Source organism: Streptopelia decaocto (genome assembly GCF_964273445.1).
Source record: "Streptopelia decaocto genome assembly, contig: HAP1_SCAFFOLD_150, whole genome shotgun sequence".
In the NCBI taxonomy this organism is placed as follows: Eukaryota; Metazoa; Chordata; class Aves; order Columbiformes; family Columbidae; genus Streptopelia; species Streptopelia decaocto.
This window is the reverse complement of record NW_028115833.1, coordinates 92,581-97,680: the sequence shown is the minus strand read 5'-3', so window position 1 is coordinate 97,680 and position 5,100 is coordinate 92,581.

The window sequence follows — 5,100 nt, the reverse complement described above, 5'->3', positions numbered from 1 at the left end:
GCAGCTGGGACGAGAGGGGCTGTGCTGGCCTGTCCCTCATTGTCTCCTGCCAAACGAGCCTCAGTGGCTTCAAGTCCTGCAGGTGCTGGTGCTGCCATTGGAACATCCACGCATTGGGCCAGGTCCTGCTGTTCCACCGCTTGCTGGCCAGGTCCCTGGATCTCAGCCTCAGCCCTGTGCACGGCCTCATTGATGATGTGCTCCACAATGTCTAACAGGTCCACATCGTCCTCTGCAGGGCTCTGCTGGACAGGTTCCAGGCGCTGTGCCTCTGCTGCTGCCTCCGTGTCTGTGCAGCTGGGCAAGCCAGACCCCTCCTGGGGACCTGCAGGGGTGTCCTGGAGGTGCTCCTGGAACAAGGGGTTGATCCAGATGCTGGGGATGAAGATGTCTCCGCCTTCGCACCCCTCTTTGTTGTTCTCATCCTCCACATCCATGCGCTGGGCCAGGTCCTGCTGTTCCTCCGGTTCCTGGCCAGCTCCCATGATCTCAGCCACAGCCCTGCGCAAGCTCTCATTGAAGATGCGCTGGGCTGTGTCCCACAGAGCTGCGTCATAGGCTGTGGGGCCCTGTGGGGCAGGTGCTGGGCACTCTGCCTCTGCTGCTGCCTCGGTGTTGGTGCTGCGAGGCCAGCCAGACCCCTCCTGGGGACCTTCACGGTGGTCCTGGACGCGCTCCGGGACCGAGGTGGTGACCGAGGTGCTCTGGATGCTGTGCTGGCCCAGGCTGTGTCTGACCTCCGAGCAGGAGGAGGAGCAGGACACAGGGGATGGAGGTGGCAGTCCCGGCACTGCAGCAGCTGCTTGCGGCCCCGTCCAACCACCGGCCTTTCCCTCCTGCCCTGTCCCGTCCCTCCCCTGTGGCCTGTGGAGCAAGGGGGGAAGCCCAAAGGGCTGGGAGTGGGCGCTCGCCTCCTCGTCGATGGGCATCTTGGGTCTCGTCTACCAAAGAGCTGCAACGGGCACCCAGGGGAGATGCTGCCTCCTGAGAAGCTGCTGCTCCTGAGAAGCTGCTCTCCTGGGAGTGAGCACCCCAGGGCTCTCGCTCCTTAAATACCCCCACGGTCAGGGCGGGGACCCCCGTGTCACAATGGCCTCTGGCTATGACGAGGTGCCCACATCACAGAGCCCGGCAGTCGCCATGGAGACACTCACCTGCGGGCCCGGCTGGGACTGCCTGTGCGCGGCGTGGGGCAGCCCCTGCTTGAAGGAGGAGGGAGCAGAGAATGGCGAGGGAAGCTGTCCCCAGCACACAGGACCCCGTCCCCCAGAGCTTTGCTCAGATGCTGCTGCCTGCTCCGCTGCACTTGCAAGAATCCGCATTCAGAGCTTGTTTGCAGTACAAACCAAGGGCCACTCTACAGCCTCACCACACTGATACTTTGTTTTCAACACGATCGTCATGAGTTTTCTTAAGTAGGTATGAGCCTCCTTTCAAGAAGAAGGCTGAAGCCACATCCATAAAACCACACAGTCCGTTTTCAGCAATCGAATCTACCGTTTCCCCCTTTAGTGACAACCAGGGTTCTCCCAAGGTGCGCTTTTACAGTACTTGTGAGCTGTTCACTGACTCACTTGCTAAAGGAGGTGGCCTCATCCAACTCCCAGTTTCATCCTGCCAGCTCTCCAATGCATTGCCTCCGCCACCTTCCTTCTACCGGGCCCAAAGTGCATTCTACTGCCTGGTTAGGGAGATGCACGTGCCACCGGTCCCAAAGCATCGCTCTGGGGACCCATCATAGCTGGCCATTTCCTCTCAGCTGCTGCACCAGCCAAACCTTTCTGGAACAGCAAACTCTCAGAATCTGCTCCAGGTCTGTAAGAGTCGGTCCCAAACCAGTATCTGCCTGAACATCGCCATCCAGAACAGACTGACAGTGACTTAGACAGAGGCCTGAGGAGAAGCATTGTGTTGCACAGGGGTCTCCAGCCTGGAAGGCTACTGCTAACAATGGCTGCTGTGTGGAGTTTGCCTACTGCTTCAGCCAAGCTAGCCCCCACCTCCTAAAAGGGATTGTTAGATGGGTCTCTCTGACCCAGGGACGATCGCTGCCATCCAGAAGATGGATTCTTACCTGCAGCCTCAGTCACACCTTGTCCCTCACCCGCTCCCTCGAACAAAGGACAACAAAAAAGAGAATGCCCAGAAGCTGGCCAAGGGTCCTGAGGTCACCCAATGGACCAGAGAGATAGCCCTGAGTGCAGGCAACGCAGGCGCAGACAAGCGCTGGCAAGAGAGGCAAAGACTTTTCGAGCCTGCACAGTTAAGCCCGGGTTGAGAAACAAAGGTGGAGATTGGCCTGAAACAATGGGAGCGAGGGGGGGTGAAGAAGTATAAAGATGGTTCCTGACTGGACGTCATTGAGATCTCCCCACCAGAGGATCCCAAACCACCATGGAGGACCGGCAGGACTCCACGGGACTGGACCCCAGAGGGACGGACACCTTTGGAACTCATCTGCTGGTAAACCAGTCCTCATTCTCCTCTTTTCCTTCTTCTTTCCCTGTTTCTTTTTCCTTTCCTGTTTTCTTACTCTCTCGCCATCGCGTGCCGCTTTACAGGCAAAATAATAAAGTAACACTGTTTGATTGCATTCTAAGCCCTTGGCGTTTCAGATGCCTTAATTTTGTGCCTCGAGAAGAACGTAAATGAACCATCACGAGTCCATCGCTGAGTGGACCCTAACAAGGTCCTTGCAAGCTCTCAATCTCCTTTTGCTCCCCTAGCACACTTCTTCCCCCCTCCATGCAGTTTGGTTTCAGCCTAGGGAGCAGACAAATCCTTGGAAAAAGTAGGCATTCTTTTCATGTCCTATGTCAGCACAGGAAAAGAAGAAAATCCCAAAGTCTCAACATCTACACCACCCTAAGTGGAAGGCCATCGTGTCCCCACCATCCCCCAGCATGATGTGCCACTAGTTCATACACGACTCAGTGATTTTGGGAGAGGTAGAAGAAAGCATGCACCAAAAATTAGAAAAAAAGTCTGAAAGCTTAAGACGAAACAGCACTTCTAAAGAAGGAGATGATTGGAAGCCGCTCTGACCTGCACTGCTAACGACTTGTCCTGTTGTTTTTTAAAACAAGTTACTCTTTTAGTGAATTTGCCTGTCAGCTAAAGCTTTCATATTAGCTGCATTTTCCTGGAGCACCAGACACATGTTTTGGTAAATATAGCAATGGAATGCAAACTTATTGATAAGCACGGATGGACATCTCGCAAGAGTGGCGACGAGAAACCGGTGACCAAGAAACTGACCAACTGTGTATAACATTCCATTCACATGAATACTTCATATAAAAGTGGGAAATCACAAGGATCTCGTCCCTTTTTTTGCCTTTTCCCTTCTGCTTATGACCGACATTAGGAGAGGACCTTGCAAGTCGTCCCTGCGAACTGAGGCCAGTGACAGACCGAATCCAGCTCCGGTTGGCTGCAGAGTCCAGTCCAGGACATGGGGTGCCGGCTCTGCAGTTGCTGAGACTTTCAAGATTGGTTTTGTATATTTTCAATTATTTTCTCTATTCTTATTAGTAGCATTAGTAAAACATTGTTCATTTTTCCAACTCTCTTCTCCCTGTCCTTCTTTCCCTCCCGATCGCCTGTGCTGAGTGGGAAAAGTGGAGAGGGAGGGGCACAAGGGAGAAGTGCGTGGGGGAGAGGAGTTTAACAATACATCTGCCAGGGTTTTATTGTCACCCCGCAATCTTAACCCTCGACACAACTAAAGCACAACCAACCTACAAGTTTCTTGCAAGTCTCGTCCCAACGCACACAGAGCATCTCCATTTCTTTTTCATCATTTTAAATGGGCAGATGGATTTTTCCACAAGAATATCCCCAATCTAAGCAAGACTCACTGTTCAGCACACCAGTCCTGCACGGACCTTGCCGCCAATAGGCATCCTGTAGAAGATGGTCCATACTACGATTCCTGCCACGACTTTACCCCTGAGGTAGAAAATGGCACCATCGCCATGCCCTTCTCTTTGCTTTGGAACTTGAGGCACTGGGGGAAAACTTGGAGGTATATCAATTTCTGATGCTTCTGCTTCAGTCTCTTGATCAAAGGGACCTTGTCCCTTTAGCAAAGAGATGTCCAAACATCCAGTGCAGAAGAGAAGCAGCAGCTCTTTGCCAGTGATGTTGAGAGCGGACTAAAGAGCAGGGCCCTGGAAGAGACGGAGGTGTTGTTCTTTTCTTTGCATCCAGCAAACGTTTCAATAAGACGAGAACGAAACCATCCTGACATGAAGCACAGCGCTGGCCATTCCCGACTTCCATCACCAAAAGCAAAAGGCAGAACAGCCTGCTTCTTTAAGGCAGCATAGACAAAATAAAGACGCTTGGAACCACAGCAGCTCTTCTGTGCAAAACCTGATCATTTGATTGCTATGGAGGAAATTCAGCCTCCCTGGGAAAAGAAGTTTGAATTTTGGGAAATGAGTTACCCAAGGCCTTCTTGGAGGAACGTTACGTTTGAATCCCATTGGACTATCCAAACCAGCCTTTAAAGCTTGGTGTAGGAAAGAAGCAAACAGATTGATGTCTCCTGGAGCTCTGCAGCGTGATCAGACCAACTCTCTGGGCACTATCCAGCGAGACACGTAAACCTTCACGCACGGACACAGCTCCCGAGCACGACTCCAGCCCTCCCTGATTGCTCCCTTGCACTTTTCAGCATGGCTTCTGCTGTTAATTTAGCAAGAACTCCTCCTGTTGGCAAATTACTGTTGGTAAACTACTGTCAACAAGTCCAATGGCTTAGTAGCCTACATTGGGACCCAGATTGCTCCGAGGAAGGAAGGGTTGATTTCAGAGAGAACATACAATACAGATTCAAGAGAAGTACACATTGCTGTGTCAACACCTTGAACTGGGCACCTGCTGAATTGGAGCTGGGAGGCTTAGAGGAGTCAACGCAGCTGTGATTTGGGGCCCAGCAAGTCCCGTGTGTCAAAAGTGTTCCAAAATCATGCCGAGGAAACAGATGCTTCCCACAAAACGATAGGGGCATCTCTAGATGTACATCACTACCTTTCTGGCCACGGCCCCAACTGACTTGTTGCGGCACAGCCCCGCAGCACCAGAACATGTCGC